The sequence below is a fragment of the Nicotiana tabacum genome, chromosome 2 (assembly GCF_000715075.1).
Source record: "Nicotiana tabacum cultivar K326 chromosome 2, ASM71507v2, whole genome shotgun sequence".
NCBI classification, from domain to species: domain Eukaryota; kingdom Viridiplantae; phylum Streptophyta; class Magnoliopsida; order Solanales; family Solanaceae; genus Nicotiana; species Nicotiana tabacum.
In genome coordinates, this window is record NC_134081.1 from 111,699,470 (window position 1) to 111,718,737 (window position 19,268).

The window sequence follows — 19,268 nt, forward strand, 5'->3', positions numbered from 1 at the left end:
AAGAAGGAAAGGAGTCTGTCACTCAGAATCACTGAAGGTTCTGATCTAGAAGATGACGAAATGGCTATGATCACCAAGGACTTCAAGAAGTACCTGAGGAGAGGAAAGGGTCCTTCAAGAAATGGAAGCTATAGTAAGTCAAAAGTTCCTGAGAAGCAAACCAATGATGGATGCTACAAGTGTGGAAAGATTGATCACCACATCAAGAACTGTCCGCAATGGAAAATTGAATGGAAGAAGGAAAAAGATGAACGAAGGAACAAAAAGAAGGAACATGTTCAACCCAAGAAAAGCAAAGGATCAACCAAGGCTATGGTCGCTGCTTAGGGAGAAAGCTCAGATGAAATCTCAGATGATGATGGGGATGAACAAGCACTTATGGCCATTGGAGAATATGATGAAGAAACTGAGATAGGTGTAATTCATCTCAAAGACAAGATTAAATTATTGTCTAAAGAAAGGTTATCTGAGTTACTTCTAGAACTAATTGATGTATCTAAGGATGTAAGCAATAAAAAAGAACAATTATCTAAAGAATGTGTAATTTTGAAGGCTAATTGCAAAAACCCGAAACTTAGGGCTAGTGAGACTGTAAGTGAAAATACTGTATTGGAGAACCAGGTTCATGAAATTGACCCAACTGTTCTAGAACTTAGATCTGAAAATCTAAAACTGAAATTAGGAACAGGTAAAAAGACAACTGATCACACATAACTCACTCTAGAAGAAAATATAGGAAAAATAAAAGATGAGTTGTATAAAAGGGATGAGCTGGTGAGAATCCTAAAGGAGGATCTAAGCAAGGTCAATCACGAGCTAGACAGAACTTGTAAATGGAACAGGTCCTCCGATGCACTTTCATGGCTACAGGAACACCATAGTAGCAACAGAAGAGGACTTGGCTTTGGGAATCTGGCACCTTAATGGGATCACAAAAGTAAGTACCTCACACTTCCTGAGAACAAGATTTGCACATACTGTGGTAAAACAGGCCACTATAAAAGTGAGTGCACTTCAAAAGAAAAGGCAAGTCAAAAGAATAAAGAATTTGTTCAAGGGAAGAATAGGCTACCAAGTTGGGCTAAAAAGAATTTGATTAATCTTTTTGCCTATAGAAAGGGACCCAAACTCGTTTGGGTTCCTAAGACTAATTTCTGATTTCCTTTTGCAGGTCCAAGTGAAGGGGAGCAGTCAAATATGATACATGGATAGTGGCTGCTCAAAGCATATGACAGAAAACAAGAACCAATTCCTTTCACTTGAGGACCTTAAAGGAGGTAATGTCTCCTTTGGAAATGGGAAGAAAGGTGAGATCATTGGAGTTGGAAAGGTAGGTAAGACTGATTCTCACTCTATTGAGAACGTCTACTTGATAGATGGACTGAAGTACAGTCTAATAAGTGTATCACAATTGTGTGATAGAGGTAACATGGTAGCATTTACCTCTACCAAATGCTTTGTGATTAATCTTACCACTGACAAGATTGTTTTGCAGGGAAAAAGAGTTAACAATTTTTATGTTGTAGATCTGTCCACCCTTTCAGAAAATGAACTCACTTGCTTAAGTGTGTTGGATAATGATCCCCTCATTTGGCACAAGAGACTTGGACATGCTAGTCTGAGTCAACTTAACAAATTAGTCTCCAAGGACCTGGTGATAGGGCTGCCTAACATTAAGTACAAGGAAGATAAAGTTTGTGAAACTTGTGCAAGGTGGAAGCAGGTAAGATCCTCTTTTAAAATCAAGAAAGTGGTAAGCACCACCAGGACGATGGAACTGGTCCATATGGATCTTTGTGGACCAATGAGAACATTAAGCAGAGGTGGTAAGCGATATGTGATGGTGCTTGTTGATGATTACTCTAGGTTTACTTGGACATTATTTTTAACATATAAAGATGAAGCATTTGACATGTTCATTTCTTTTATTAGAAAAACTCAGAAACAACTAGGTAATCAACTTGCACAAAATTAGGTCTGATCATGGTACTGAATTTGAGAATACTAAATTTGCTGAATTTTGTGATGAGCATGGCATAGATCATAATTTTTCTGCTCCTAGGACTCCACAACAAAATGGAGTAGTTGAAAGAAAGAATATGACACTTGAAGATATGGCTAGGACTATGCTTCTTTCTAGTAAGCTGCCCCATAGTTTTTGGGCAGAAGTTGTGAACACTGCATGTTACATCATAAATAGGTGCATGACTAGACCTCTTGTAGAGAAGACTCCCTATGAGTTACTTAAAGGGAGAAATCCAAACATATCCCATCTTAGGGCATTTGGATGCAAATGTTTTATGCACAATAAGTTTGATCCCAGAAGTGATGAGGGAGTATTCTTGGGATATTCTTCACACAATAAAGCTTATAAGATTTATAACAAAAGAACTATATGTGTAGAAGAAAGTGTACATGTCGTTTTTGATGAAACTGAGATTCTTTCTGAGAGATAGGAACATGATGATGAAGTAATTGGGCTGGTGAGAAACTCAAATGAAACCACAACCCAGACTGAAGCTGCACTAGAAGTAGGAACAGGGGATGGAACAGGTCCTTCCACCTAGGGCAACTTGACAGGGGGAACTGAACAAAGGGGAAGTGATCCTCAAACTTCAAGGGAACCTCTCTATGAACATGTTCCTCAGCAACAAAACATTGAAGGAACATCTAAGGGAAACCAGTTGGTTGTGAAACTTTACAAGTATCAAAGTTCTCATCCCATTAAGAACATAATTACCGATCCAACCTCTGGAATGAAAACCAGATCTTCGTTAACGAATCTTTGTGCTTTTGATGCTTTTCTATCTCTTATTGAACCTAAAAATATTGCTGAAGCATTGCAGGATGCAGACTGGGTGAATGCAATACAAGATGGACTCAACCAATTTGAGAGAAGTCAAGTTTGGCATCTGGTACAAAGACCCAAGAACAGATCAGTAATTGGCACAAAATGGGTCTTTAGAAACAAACTTGATGAAGATGGAACAGTTACAATAAACAAGGTAAGATTGGTGGTTCAAGGATATAGTCAAGAGGAGCATAGACTATGATGAGACCTTTGCTCCTGTTGCAAGATTGGAAGCAATTAGACTCCTTATAGCCTTTGCTGCTTACATAGAATTCACTCTCCATCAGATGGATGTCAAGAGTGACTTCCTCAATGGCTATCTAAAGGAATAAGTGTTTGTTAAGCAACCTCCGAGCTTTGAAAGCAAGGAGTATCCTGATCACGTGTACAAGCTTGACAAGGCACTTTAAGGGCTAAAGCAAGCTCCAAGAGCATGATATGAAAGATTATCAAAACTTTTGCTTGAGCATGGCTACATGAGAGGTAAAATTAACAATACTTTATTCTTGAAAGAAACGGGTAAAAATCTCTTGGTAGATCAGATATATGTTGATGATATAATTTTTGGAGCAACTACTGATAAGTTAAGTAAAAATTTTCTAAACTAATGGGGAGTGAATTTGAAATGAGTATGATGGGTGAGCTTAATTTCTTTTTAGGATTACAAATTAAACAAAATTCAAATGGAACTATGATCTATCAACAAAAATATGTGAAAGAGTTGCTTAAAAGGTTTAAAATGGAAGATTCCAAAGAAATTGACACTCCTATTGCAACAACCACAAAATTAGATGTAGATGAACCTAGTTCATCTGTTGATGAGAAGTTTTATAGGGAAATGATTGGCTCTTTATTGTATCTCACTGCTAGCAGACCTGACATTGTTTTCAGTGTGGTCCTTTGTGCTAGATTTCAGGCAAATCCAAAGGAGTCTCACTTGACTGCTGTCAAGAGGATCTTGAGATACCTAAAAGGCACCACTGACCTTTTTTTATGGTATCCAAAAGGTAGTAATTTCAATCTAGTGGGATATGCTGATTATGCAGGTTTTCTTGTGGACAGAAAGAGCACTTTAGGTTTGGCACATTTTCTTGGCTCATGTCTTGTGTCTTGGGCCACCAAAAAGTAAAATTTTGTGGCCTTATCTACTGCTGAAGCTGAGTATGTTATTGTTGCCTCATGTTGTGCTCAATTGTTATGGATCAAACAACAATTAATGGATTTTAAAATTGATGTAGGTTGTATCACCATATTCTGTGATAACACTAGTGCAATTAGTATGACCAAGAACCCGGTTCATCACAAGAGAGCGAAGCACATAGATGTTAGGCATCACTTTTTAAGGGACAATTATGAAAAAGGTTTGATCACTGTGGAATTCTGTGCTACTGACAAGCAAATAGCTAACATCTTCACAAACCTCTAAGTAGATATCACTTTGAAAGGAACATGTTAGAATTAGGGATGATTAAGATCACCTAAACGGAACCAATTCTAACTCAAATATTGGTTAGAAAAATTGTGAATTTTTGTATACAATCAGATTAGATTTTGCTCAGTCTCATATTTTCATCAGTATACTATTATGCCATGTGCTAAAATGACTCATTAAATCTCTAATGATATTATCTCTATTTTCTTGGAAAATTCAGACTTACAAACGAGCTTTCTCAGTGAAAAACCTGGTTCATCAAGATTATTCAGTACGTATTCTCCACTCTGCATATTTTGAAATAATTATATTTGGATTAGGATCAAGAGGAGAGTCCCATTCAATCCTAAACCCCTCGATCTTATCAGTTACGAAATGGACCGGTTTCATTCAACAGTGTCCAAACCACATTAAGTGCCTAGATTCTAGGGACACTCTTCAACGTCTTTCCAAACTGAATTCCTGTTCGATTAGACTTCTGCAAAGGCTGTCGTTACCCAATCAAACACTTCCACTTTAAATTGATTAGGCCTCAGTTGCTTCCTCACTTCTCAAGCCGTCAAGAAATTCTCTCTTTTCTCATCTTCCAAAACACACACAAACCCATTTCTCCCAAAATTTCCAAACACAGAAATGGCAAACCCTTGTGAGAATCCCTCATCACCACCCAAATAAATCACACCCACACCATATATCACACCTTCAACCACTCCCATCTATAAGAAAAGAAGAGTCAATATGCTTGCTCGCAAAGCTGTTGTGGGTAAAGAACAACTCAAGAAGAAGAACCCTGGAAATCTAATGAATCATTCAAAGCTGCTACTGAGGGGGGAAGAAACGGTTTCTTATAAAACAGAGCAGGTAACTTCTAGCCGTAAAGTTACTCCTCAAATTATTTCTGAAGTTGCTACAAATCTGGAGACTAGGTTTTTTCTGGTAGGAACCATGGCAGGTGTTGAAACTACTGAGTCTTGAAAGGTTGATGGTAAAAATGAAAATAAAAAACAAAAAAAGAGAGTGAGGGTGCTCGAAGTGTTGTGAGGTGTATGGGAAAAGGAATGGTTGATTCTTCACCCACTCATGTTGGTTTAACTAAAGAATCATGTGTTATGGTAGTTTGGAGTAAGGAATCTGATGATAAAGAAGAGAGTGTGAGAAAAACAGAGGGAAGTGGGTTTGGAGAAGCTGCTGAAGGGTTGGTCCGATTAGGGAAAAATGCTCGAGAACTTGTTCTATCTGAGAAGGAAACTCTCGCAGACCTACTAAAAAGGGTGACTGGCCTTTACAATCCCAAAAAAGAAAAGGAGCTCAGGAGTCAAAGTTCCTGGCACTACTAGGGCAAACAAGAAGAGAAAGGTTGTCTCTTCAATCCCTGTAGATATTCCTCCTACAAGAGGAAGAGCTACAAGGACTCAGAATAAGCAGAGTGGGGTTGAACTGGAAAAGGCCTTAGAAGAAAGTAAAAGAAAAGCTGTCGCTAAAGGAAAAAAGAAGGTGATTGAGCATGTTGAGCCTATTGAAATTGACGAGATGGACCTGATTCTTCAGGATGAAGAGGAGACAGAAGAAATGGAGGTTGTGACTCCAAAGGCAAAGAAAGCCAAGACTTCCTAAAAAAAGTCTGTTTCAAAAACAAAGTCTGCGGAGCCATCTACTTTGGCTAAAAGAACCAGGTATGCATTGAAACCAAGAAAAGTAAAAATAGTTGAGGAAGAGGAATGGAGTGGAGAAGAAGAAGAAGAATCTGATGCTGAGAAGGACAATATGGTCAAGTTTGGGAAGAAAACCATCTTGAAAGGCAAACTCCTTAGAGACTTGGAGGAGGAAGGTATGTTACTGCTACTGGAGAAGTTACAATTGCAAGGTTAGAAGGACATGGTCCTTCAGATGGATGGAAGGCTGGCCAGAACTGAGATTGTGGAGTTCATGACAAATTGTGAGATCAAAGATGGTAGGGTCACCAGTGTGGTAAAGGGGGTGACAGTGACTTTTGATGATAAAGATCTGGGAGAGATCTTAGGTGTACCTGATGAAGGGTATAATGATTATAAGAAGCTCAAATGGCCAAGTCTAGAGAATCTCCCTACTGCCCTTGCCATTACTAAGAAGTTTGGTGACAATGAAGAGGAGCTTGATCCCAAGGCTATTTACAAAAGTGAGATGAAGCCACCCCACAAAGTGCTGTTCGAATTTGTTAACAAATGTGTGCTGCCAAGGCAGGAAAGGAGGCACATTGCCACATTCATGGACTTAGTCCTTATGGAATGTTTGGAAAGTGGGAGGCAAATCAATTAGTGTGGATTCATCATCCACCTTCTTGATAGGGTTCTGAATGGCACCAAAACTCATGCCATACCCTACGGCTTTATTCTCACAACTGTACTTGCACACTTCAAGGTATCCATAAAGAAATGGGAAGTTGGTACAAACAATGATTATTATGGGGCAAACACTCTAACTGCTTATGACTATGAAGTCCAAACCACTCCTAAAGAACCCGATTCATTCAAAAAGGTACAGTGAACAGCAAAGTGCGAGCTTTGGTGCAAGAAAGTGGGGCTAAGGATGCTGATATTGATAGGCTGAAGAAGAGGTTGGTAGAGGTAGAGACTGAGAGAGATGCTCTCAGAGCTGAGCTGGCAAAAGAAAAGCAGAAGAATAATGGCATTCTTCAGAATATGCTAAAACTGCTCCAAGCCAAAAACCAAGACCTTGGTCCTTCCTAGCCTTAAGCCTCCTAGCCTAGTGTAGATCAACCAGTGACCCAGTTCGGGATTGTTTTTGCTTCTTTTGCTCATGATCCAGTATTTTTATTTCTTTTTATGCTTTGTGGTAAGATCTTATCAATCAATGAAATTTATTATTTTTGCTCTAACTGTTTGTTGATATTTCTTAGATGGCTAATATCCTTATATTGATCGATGATATTTGACTCCATGATTGCATTTGAAGTAGACCCAGTGGCCATGAGTAATTTCAATTAAAATCTGGTTATCTAACATTATTGTGCAACTTTTCGATGATGCCAAAAGGGGAATTAGGCTGTGCTTTTACTTTGGACTGTGATGTTTATAACCTAATGAACATGGTCCTTGATGATAAGTGACTTTAAAAAGGTAAAATGTTTTAACATTGTATTGATGTTGAGCTGAGTTGAAACAGGGCCTATGCTCATGAAAAGCACAGAGTCTGTCATCATTAAAAGGGGGGAATTTGTTGGCCCAAGTGAAGTTTATTTTGAAGATTGAAATTAAAAAGGAACTCAAGCATGAACCAGATACATCCCATGTGTACACAGATATGGGCAGATTCGAGCATAAGGGATGCACGTGAAGGAGATAAGCTTAATTTGTTATATCTGATATCTCATGATCGAAAAAGTTGCATAATTGATAAGGAGAATGACTCCTTACTCAAAGAGAACACTATCCAAGATAAGGGAGGAGTTAGAAGATGTGGATAACTAGAACTCTTCCACCAAGGAAGAGTAGCATTAGAACTCTAGTTATTTTTTATTCTACTCTATAAATTGCAGGATGTTCTCATTCTACAGGTACGCACAAAAGCTGAAGATTAAATGTGAGTTGATAGCAAAATAGCAAGGCATTTTGCAAACAATTCTTGTGTGATTCAAGTGTGCGAACCTGAAGCTACAAGAACCAAATAGAAGAACCAGTTCCAAGCGTCTGTCTTTTATTCTAGTTCAATTGCAGTAGGTGTTTTCAAGTTGTACCTTTCAACTTTATCTAGAAGTAATTGTATTAGGTACTCTAAGTATTTAAGTTAGAGATAACTTGAAGTTGTCGCAACAGTTAGAGGCTGGTTGCCACAATGAGATTAGAGTTAATCCTTAGGTTTACAAAGAGTTTTGTAAATGCTGTTTTGGCTCATTGATTTAGTGAAGTGTTGGGGAAAATCCTGTTGAGTAGTAGGTCGTGATTTTTTTACTTTTTGAGCCGGGTGTTTTTCGCGTAAAAATACTTGTGTTCTTTACTTTCCGCATTTACTATTTCTGCAACAGTAGTATAAGGAACACTTAGAAGAACCATGTCCTTCTATAATCAGTGCACGCGAAAATTGGACACCACACAAATCACGCACTCTTGTGTGGCATTAAAGTAAAAAACATCGTTGACACAGATAAATTAGGAACTTCTTTTATTACAAATACAATGACATATAGTACATATATATCATATTCTCCTTTCAACCGAAATAAACTAATTGAAAATAAAAATATAAGCATTCTAGAGAATTGCAATACCTGTTTTCTTTTTTATTCCATTTTCTTTTTGATTTTGCTTTTCAAGTTTTCATATTGTAATGGGATCAACTAGCACCTCAGAGATGATATCTCTCAAGTTATTTTTTGTATGAGAACTCCGACATCCTAGCAAGGTTGAGCACTGGCATGAGCAAAACCCTAGGTACAACTGTTCGTTTTAGGCATTCTCGATTCAAATCCTTCCAAGTTCCAACTATTATCCATTATTTTCCTAATCTCTACGTATGCTTCTTCCTTTGTCACACCATATTCATTCATGTAACATTCGACACCTGATATATCTCCTCCTTCTTGCTCTCTCTGCATATCCATAAGAGCGACAAGCATTAGACAAAAAATGGTATGAACCCGTAATTTTAGTCTAAACTTATTCGTGCAAAAACCATTAGAACGGATGAAAATATTGAAGTGTGAACCCATAATTCAAATAAGGTGATGGGTTCAGCGGTTGAAACGTGAGTCTGAACCCACAAAATTGAAATTTCTGGATCTGCCTCTTAAGGCCTTGATCAACTATATATTAAGCTCGCACAATAACTTTTATTGAACTCATAAGTACGACAAGGAATAAGCGTAGTATTTGTTAATATTCAGTGTTGAACTAAAAACTACAAAACTTATTTCGTAATTATAATATATCTCATGTGATACAATATCATTTGATAATCTAGCAATGATAGAAGAAGCAACCAAAATTAGAGGTTCACTTGCAAGCCAGTCGTGTGCCTCCTTCGTTGCTTCATTTCCAATGCCTAACCAAGAGAGAGTCGCAAGACATGGGATAGTGCTAGATCGAATTCCATTTTTCACATACTGTTCCATTGTTGGGACGTTATTTCCATGATACCATTTAGCCTCTTGAAAATATGCATTTATCAACTTTTTCATCTGAAAGAATATAATTAAGAGCACAGACTCGTGAATTCTCATAAAAAATTTAATTCGGTAGATTATCTAAATAACTATTTGCTACAAGCTAATTTACCTCAGCTATGGAATATTTAACTTGAAATGAGTTGTTTTCCTTTGCCAACTGTTTCTCAATTTCAACGTAAACATCTAGAAGAGCTAGGTAATAAAGCTTCATATATGACGGTAACTGTTCTGAAACGTCGTCAATGTTCCATCTACGTTTAAATATAGGTAAGATTTTTCATGAAATTTCTTATTTAGCGTACACATTACTACATGGGAAACTAAAAATTGTAATTAATGTTAAGAAAAGAAAAAAGAAATAACTTTCTATTGCATTTGTTTGGAGAGTTAGTTCGTTTATTGTTCCATAGGTATCATAGATATCATCAGCAATAGAAATGAAGCATAACACTTTAGTTAGTATGTTCCTGCCGAACTTACACTGAGGTTCAAAGTACATACTCAGAGACCAGAAGTACAACTCAACTACTCTGTCTCTTGTAAAAGATAATGCTTTCGCGAAGTCCAATTCTTTCCACCACCTAAAAAATGTAAAGTTGGATTTGAAAATTGATGTATTTTTTTTTAGAAGTAATTCAGTGCGGTGAACTGTGATGTTAATTAGTGATTATCTATCTTGCAAATTACCTTGGGATATCATATAGCTCACTTTTATGCATCTTCTGCAATATGTTGTAATCCAATTTTGCGAAATTTTGCAACACATCATCATGTGCTTTATCTTCTTGGTAAAACGATATGAATTTCCTCGTTGCTACTGTCACCATAGTATAGTTGATTGGATACTTTAGTGCATTGCTGATTTTCATCGCGAAAGAATTGCTCAATGTAAGCAACAATAGCTTTAAATGAGCGGTGGTGAAATTAACTGCTCCGTCTAGTATTTCTTCATTGTGTACTCTGAATTGTGTTGCCTCATACAGGCTCAACAATCCTTCCACGTCGCTAACCAATGCGTTGTTGTAATTTCCTTGGTCGTCAGTGAACTTCCTAAAAACATCTGCTTCATCATATTTTATTCGGTCAGTGCGTAAAAGTTAATTAAACTCTTAACAGCAAACAAATTAGCTTGAGTAACAATTGCATAATGTCAAGTGGGAGGAATTAAGATTACTTACCAGATGAGACATAATAACCGTGTTGCCTAAGTACTCGAAACCGCAGAGCAACAAGATGGAGGTTAGTCTCATCAGCTTCAGCATTCAATTGGTCATAACAGCTGTAGATACGGGCCAGTGACTCCTCAATCTCATGCTCAAAATGGTACGCTACTCCAAGACATTGGATTGCGGTGATCAGGTCAAGAGTTTGCAAACATCTTGAAGGAGACATCTCTAGCATTTTTCTCACTTCTTCTTTTAGGTGTTCATGCTGTTTCTTTTCCCATTCATTGGCTCCCTGTGCGAGTAAATAAAGAGTATAACTTTTTTTTTTTATATCTTTGTGCTCTAAATTATTTCTTGTTGAGACACAATTATGTAAATAAAAGTGTTTACTCTAACAACAGTTCAAACTTTTAGACAAGATGGTTACAAACTTCAATATGGTATCAGAATAGTCAGAAATCGTGAGTTCATCTCACTGACACTCAATATCGGAAAAATAATTATGTGCTTGACCCATGGAAAAGAATTAAATCCGCACATGGGGGACATGTTGGGACACAATTAAATAAATAAAAATATGTTATCTCTAACAATTTAAAATTTTAGATGAGATGGTCACACACTTCGACATTTACAAACAAATGCATCAATAGAATTGCTTCAACCGAAAATAAATGAACAAAGGCATCGCTAGTAGTGTGTTAAAAACAAGAAGAATATGCAAAAAAAAAAAATAAAAAAAATAAAAAATGAGGTTCTTAAAATACAAATTTACCGAGAGATGAGCATAGGCAAGAAAATGGTCTCCCCAAACAGTAGGATGGTGATTGCCACAGCGCCGTGTAACCTCTGCCACAACAAGTTTGAGGACACACTGGATTAGCTACTTCTCCAGCATTACCGTCCATTTTCTCTCCGTGTTTTAAAACAGTAGGATAGGATATGAAAATATGAACTTATAACTATTTATTGGCTCTTGCGAATATGCGTTTGGAGGAGAGAAAGACGTAGTAATATATGCTTTAGGGTTAGCACTTAACAGTAGTAGCAACTAAGACAGGTGAATTAAGAAATTATGTTCCGGTTACTAGTACACTAAGACACGAGTCTGTTTACCCGTAAAATCAGATATAGTTAAATTTATAAGTAGTTCTAAAAATATGTGATATAACTTGACATAAATCGTACATAGAAGTGAAAATGTTTAGATTCTTGGCTATAGAAAGGGGATATAAATTATTGAACAAGAAGAGTGAGTATGCTGAGTAAAACAAGCTCAAGAGATTTATTCTTCAATAAATAGAAGTAGTCTTTTCTTACAATGTGTCCCCTTGTGCTTACAAGGATTTCCCCCTTTATAGTAGAGGGATCTTACTTTATTTATAATAAAAAATAAATAGTGGAGAACCCATGATGAATTGTCTCTTCCTCGATTCCTGCCAAGATTCTCTCCCCTAGTGCGGTTGCAACGGCTCCTGTCTACGAGCTCGATACTGGCTCGAGCTCGCTATTGGGTCGAGACCTCGGCCTTGGTTCGAGTTTGACATTCGGGGTGAGTGTCAATCAGTCTGTGCATCTCCGACAATCTTCACATTGCCTTGCGGTTGGATTTGGTCATGGGCTTGATAATGATACCGAACCGATTCCTCGATCGTTCTTGGATCTCGAGGCTTGTTTGTACTATCCTCAGAACTCGTCTCGAGCTCTCACTTCGATCGCTTACCATTGAAACTCGATCAAATGTACAGAGGCCGAAATCTATTTCGACCGTATACAGATAGTCCCCTCTTTTCTCAGGAAGAATGTGGTGAGAAGCAATATGATTTTTGACGGTCCGATCGGATTATAAGTTGACGTTTTCACTGGGCTCGATCATGACATATGCGATAGCTATCCCATCGATTTAGTCTTTCAAGGTATTTAATGCACGTCAGATGGTGGTCGGCCACGACTGATACTGAACCACCACGGTATAAACTTATAAATAACCCTTCCATTTATCATTTACCACTTTTACATCTTCAATCTCGCAAACATCTTCAATCTCCCAAAATTTCTTACTCTTTCTGCCTCTATTTCGCCGCTTGTAGAGCCACCTTCATCAGTGTTTGACACCATCAATCTTTCATTTTCCTTTGCTTTTCTTTCTCTTACATCAATGAAAAAAACATCAAAAACCGTACCTCAGAAGGAGAAAGCTTACTCTTCACGGCCGTCCGGCGACAAGGCATCAGTGGAGCCGCCTCTCCACGAGTACGTTACTAGCCTGTGTACTCTGAAGATCAATTTTAAGGTTGAAAATACTTCGTCGGTTCCGGGTCGATGTGAGCATGTGTCGATGTACATGTGCTCGATAACAGATGGCCATCTCGAGGCTGTGAGGAAAGGCTGCAATTGGGGTCCCGAGGTTGTGTTGCAAATTCCCTCTCCCGAAGATAGCGTCATCACTCATGTGGAGGGATTTTTAAGTGTTTATACTTACCCCTTCATGTTGGGTCCCGTCGACCCAGTGATCATTGATTTTTGCAAAAGATATCAGGTCACCCTCTGTCAAATTCATCCATCTCTATGGCGCATAGTAACCTTACTTCGCTTCTTCTCTAACAAGGCCTGGGGGCTGGATTTCACCCTAAATTACCTCATACGATTGTATCGGCCTCAAATCTTTCGAGGACTAATCAGGCTTCATCGTCGGGCATCAAAAGCTTTAATGTCGAGCATCGACGAAGACAAGGATAGGGGTTGTATGGGCCGTTATATTCGGGTGAGGACCTATGACCTCATTCCGGAAGAGAAGATGTCATTCCCCGAGGAATGGAATTTCGACCGTAAGTGGTTTTCATAAGGCGTTTCTTTTCGTATCTTTCTCTGATTCTATCTGATATCTTTTTCCAAGCGGTACCCGACTTCCTCTTATGCCGAACGCACTTGGCGTGATTTGGCAAAAGGTAGATGGGAGGCCAAGAATCACAACAAGGGTCACTTCTCATGTTCTTCGAAATGTTTTTTATGCTCCATTCGTTACCGATTTCCTTTCATACAGGTGTAACCAAGGATGCCGTTTTGAGTCCTTCGAGTGGTGAGGAAGGAACCAAGTCCCCGGTCCCGGAATCGGGGAAAGATAAGAAGCGAAAAGCTGTCTCTCAGTCAGAGGACCCCAAGCCCAAAACTCGAAGGGTGAGGAGGAAGGCAATCGCTCTTTCGACCGACTCGGTCCAACGACTGAGAGAAGAAGAAGAAGAAGAAGATGATGATGCTTCAATTTTGGTGATCCGATCTGCGAAAGCTATCAAGGTTATCAGACCTTCTGAGCCGATGACAGCTATACTGGTCGGGGTCGGTTCCGATACCCCGAGTCTCGATCAGAGCGTCCCGAGCGATTCGCTTGGGACTATGATAGTGGGTCATTTGCCTTCTCTTCCGACCTTTTCTGAGGAGGCGTTAAAGGAAGCTCGAGAATTGAAGACCCCCGATATAGGCGGAGGCTCTAGTGTAGGGGACCCTTTTTGGGATTGCTTTACTGGAGTCGATGATGCCTCCGATATTAGTGACGCTTCTCCTCTCCTAGAAGAGGCCCAACATTTTTTTTCTCGGGTAATGATTTTACTGTGCTTGGTTTCTTTGTTCTTTTCTAAACATGACTTGTATTTTTTCCCTACTGTGTAGGCCATCAGTAGGTTTCGAGTCGACCTCAGCTAGTGTGAGGTCGAGCTTCAGAAGGTCTCGAGGGAGAGAGATGCTATGCGACTTCTTTACAGTCAAAAGGACGAGGTTATAAAGGACCGCCAAGCAAATTTGGCTAAGGCTCGTGAAGAAGAGGCCGAACTAGATAAGCAGGTAAGCCTCGTTCTGTTAGAGTATGGGTTTGACCCAACAGTGGAAGCTAACCCTTCGTAATCTCAGCTGTAGAAAAAGGTTGAAAAGATCAGGTTGCTTCGGGAAGTAGTCGATCAAATCAAGGCCGAATGTGACCGGTGGAAGGAGACTATCGACCGTCTGGCTGCAGAAAAAGAAACCATCTTGGCCAAATTATTATCGGCCGATGTTCAGCTTCGAAGCGTCAAGCAAAAAGGTTCGGCTTAGGCCAAGAGGATGTAGGAGCTTGATACAAGGCTTGCTAAGGCCAAGGCAGAGGTTGAGTCATTGAAAGTCATGGCGGACAAGTCCATTGCCGTGTATCGGGCGGATGCCGAGGCTGCTCAAATGGAGGCAAGAGAGGCAGCGGATAATGCCGACACTCGAGTGTCGGTCTCGGAGGGAGACCCTCGAGGAGATACACGCTCGAGGTTTTGACCTTGCTGAAGAGATAAAAAGGGCTAAAGAACTCGAAGCTGATGCTGAAGCCTTGGCTTCTGATGGCGATGATGATGATGATGATGATAGTAGCAAGAGCGGGTCCGAAGATGGGGGAGCCCGGTGGAGAAGAGACTGCTCTCGATGATAGCCCTTAGCCCTTAGCTTCTTCTAAGGGGGAGCGGGTCCTTTGTAGCTTTTATGGCCGAGTGAGTGTTTGCTCGAGCTAGAAATAAAAGTAGCCCACAGGCTTAGTGGTCAAGTGGGCGCTTTCCCGAACTCGAAAAATAAAAGTAGCCCACAGGCTTAGTAGTCGAGTGAACGTTTTGAACTCGAAGTGAGATAGCCCTTAGGCTTCAATAATTGAGTGAGTGAATGTTTCGAACTCGAACTCAAAGTATATTAGCCCGTAGGCTTTTTATGACCGAATGAGTGATTGCTCGAACTCGAAGTAAGATAGCCCTTAGGCTTTAATAATTGAGTGAGTGATTGTTTCGAACTCGAACTCAGAATATCTTAGCCCGTAGGCCTTTATGATCAGGTGAGTGATTTCTTGAACTCGAAGTAAGATAGCCCTTAGGCTTTAATAATTGAGTGAGTGATTGTTTCGAACTCGAACTCAGAATATCTTGACCCATAGGCCTTTATGATCGAGTAAGTGATTGCTCGAACTCGAAGTAAGATAGACCTTAGGCTTTAATAATTGAGTGAGTGATTGTTTCGAACTCGAACTCAGAATATCTTGGCCCGTAGGACTTTATGATCTAGTGAGTGATTGCTCTAACTCGAACTCAGAATATCTTGGCCCGTAGGCCTTAATGATCGAGTGAGTGATTGCTCTAACTCGAAGTAAGATAGCCCTTAGGCTTTAATAATTGAGTGAGTGATTGTTTCAAACTCGAACTCAGAATATCTTAGCCCGTAGGCCTTTACGATCGCTTGTATCAAAAATCCCTTTGATGGTGGTTGGACTTTAAGCCTGTTTGAATCATGAAGCAGGAAAATATTTTCAAAGTGTGAGGTTTTTGAAAAAAGAAGTTCTTCTTTATAAGTCATTACACATGTGTTTGTATCTTGTGCCAGAGTTCGAGCAAAACTACGTGGGCATGGTTCATTTTGACCATTTGGCCCTTACACTTTTCTCTATCGAGACCCTGTTCGACATGAATTTGATATGGAGCAACTTTCTTGAGCCAAACTTGATTTCTTCGATTGGTAGCCTCCCAGTATTCGAGGTTGATTATGAAGGAGCCTCGGATACTATTGATTTGTCCCCGAGTAGCACATAGTTGTTGTCTCATTAAAAACCTTGACGGAAAAACCCATTTGGGATAAAAGCCGAACTTAAGGGAAAAAGAGTACAACGCGTGCTTTGAAACCAGAGGTCTTTATGTTTTTCGTCGAATTCCTGCAATGAGTTAATGTCAAATATACGTATATAGATGATAGAGAAGAGAAAGTCATACCTTAACAGTAATATTGTTTGAGAAGCGATATGTTCCAATTGTTTGGTAATGGTTTTCCATCCATTGCTCCAAGTTTATAAGACCGTTTCCTGACTATATCGAGGACTTGGTAAGGCCCTTCCCAATTTGGGCTGGGCTTCCCTTTATTAGGATCTCGAGTGTTGATGGTGACCTTCCTTAGAACTAAGTCCCCGGCCTTGAAATAGCGGAGGTTGGTTCTTCTGTTGTAGTACCTTTCGATTCGTTGTTTTTGTGCAGCCATTTGAACAGTGCCGCTTCTCGTTTTTCATATAATAATTCGAGGCTAGTATTCATTGCCTCGTAGTTCGATTCTTCCGATGTATGTCATAACCTTGCGCTTGGTTCCCCGACTTCGACCGGAAATAAAGCTTCAGAGCCGTACACTAGGGAAAATGGGGTCGCTCCTGTACTGGATCTAGATGTTGTCCGATATGCCCAAAGGACTTCGGGCAATATTTCTCTCCATTTTCCTTTAGCTTCGTTCAATCTTTTCTTTATGTTTTGGATGATAATCTTGTTTGTTGATACGGCCTGTCCGTTCCCGCTATGATGATATGGTGTAGACAGTATTCCTTTTATTTTATGGTCTTCGAGGAATTTTGTCACTTTACCGCCGATAAACTGTCTACCATTGTCGCATGTTATTTCTGCTGGTATCCCAAATCTACACACGATGTGGTCCCAGATGAAATCTATAACCTCTTTTTCTCTCACTTTTTCGAACGCCTGTGCTTCAACCCATTTAGAGAAATAGTCAGTCATAAATAAAATAAATTTAGCTCTACCTAGGGCCGATGGTAGAGGGCCGACGATATCCATTCTCTATTTCATGAATGGCCATGGAGAAATGACCGAATGAAGCTGCTCTCCGGGTTGATGGATCATCGGTGCAAACCTTTGACATTTATCACATTTTCGAACGAACTCCTTAGTGTCCTTCTCCATGCCATCCCAGTAGTACCCTGCTCTGATGATTTTGTGAATTCATGGTTCGGCACTGGAGTGGTTTCCACAAGTGCCTTCATGGACCTCTCGTAAAACATAATCGGTGTATCCTGATCCCAAACATACCGCCAAAGGTCCGTCGAACGTCCTTCTGTATAATGTTCCATCTTCAACTAGTGTGAATCGAGCAACCTTTGTTCGTAGAACCCTCGATTCTTTAGGGTTCGATGTGAGTTTTCCGTTCTTTAAATATTCGATATACTTATTCCTCCAATCCCAGGTTAAGCTCGTGGAATTTATTTCGGCATGTCCATCCACGATTACAGATCTCGAGAGTTGAACGACTCCCCGAGTTGATCTTATCTTACTCGACCGACGACCCCAAATTTGCGAGTGCGTCGGCCTCACAATTTTGTTCTCAAGGCACATGTTGTAGGGTCTATTCTTTGAAACAGTGTAGAGTTACCTGTAATTTGTCCAAATACCTTTGCATCCTATCTTCTCGAACCTCGAAAGTTTTGTTTACTTGGTTGACCACTAGTAAAGAGTCACATTTAGCTTCAATGACTTCTGCTCCCAGGCTTTTCGCTGGCTCGAGACCTGCAATCATGGCCTCGTACTCGGCCTCATTGTTAGTTGATCTAGTGGTTTTGATGGATTGTCTAATAACGCCACCTGTGGGAGGTTTCAGTACGATGCCAAGCTCGGACCCATTCACATTTGAAGCACCATCTGTGTAGAGGATCCAAACCCCCAACGACGTACCCGATTTTAACAAGAGTTACTTTTCAACTTCGAGTACGAGGGTTGGCGTGAAATTGGCCACAAAGTCTGCTAAATTTTGGGACTTGATGGTCGGACGGGTTTGATATTCAATATCGTACCCACTGAGTTCGATGGCCCATTTGGCCAATCGCCCCAATAGTTCGGGCTTGTGCAAAATATTGTGAAGTGGGTAAGTGGTTAAAACGCATATGGGGTGACATTGAAAGTATGGTCTTAACTTTCTAGAGGTGCTTATTAATGCAAGTGCTAATTTATCTAAGTGAGGGTATCTAGTCTCCGCTTCCCCTAAGGTCCGACTTACATAATAAACAGGAAACTGTGTACCTTGCTCTTCTCGAATTAGGATGCCACTTAGCGCGATTTTCGATACCGCCAAGTATAAGTAAAGGTTCTCATATGTCTTTGGAGTGTGAAGTAGTGGTGGGATCGATAGGTACCGCTTCAATTGTTCTAGCGCCTGTTGGCATTTCGGGGTCCAGGCGAAATCGTTCTTCCTTTTGAGAAGAGAGTAGAATTTATGGCTTCGATCTGATGACCTCAAAATGAATCGGCCTAAGGCAGCTATCCACCCGGTCAGCCTTTGCACTGCTTTCACGCTATCCACGACGGTGATGTCTTCGATGGCCTTAATTTTGTCGGGGTTGATCTAGATTCCCCGATTCGATACCATGAAACCAAGGAACTTGCCTGATCCAACCCCGAAAGCATATTTCTTGGGGTTGAGCTTCATGTTGTATTTCCTTAAGATCTTGAACGTTTCCTGCAAATGAGTCAAGTGGTCCTCTGCGTGCAAGGACTTAACTAGCATGTCATCAATGTAAACTTCCATCGATTTACCTATTTGTTCTTCGAACATTTTATTCACTAGGCATTGGTAAGTAGCTCTTAGGTTTTTTTAGCCCGAATGGCATTACATTATAGCAATAGGTTCCGTACTTGGTGATAAATGAAGTCTTTTCCTGGTCCTCCAGGTTCATTCGAATTTGATTGTACCCGGATTAGGTGTCGAGAAAAGTAAGGATCTCATGGCCGGCTGTGGCAACAATCATGCAATCGATGCTAGGCAGTGGAAAAGAATCTTTGGGGTATGCTTTGTTTAGATCTTTATAATCTACGCACATTCTAAGTTTGTTCCCCTTTTTAGGGA

The 19,268-nt window shown here is 39.9% G+C and overlaps 1 pseudogene; it reads right to left on the reverse strand.

Annotated features, from left to right (window-relative positions):
• Positions 1–8,596: 8,596 nt before the first annotated feature.
• LOC142167861 (sesquiterpene synthase 15b-like) lies at positions 8,597–12,728 on the reverse strand (annotated as a pseudogene).
• Positions 12,729–19,268: the final 6,540 nt, after the last annotated feature.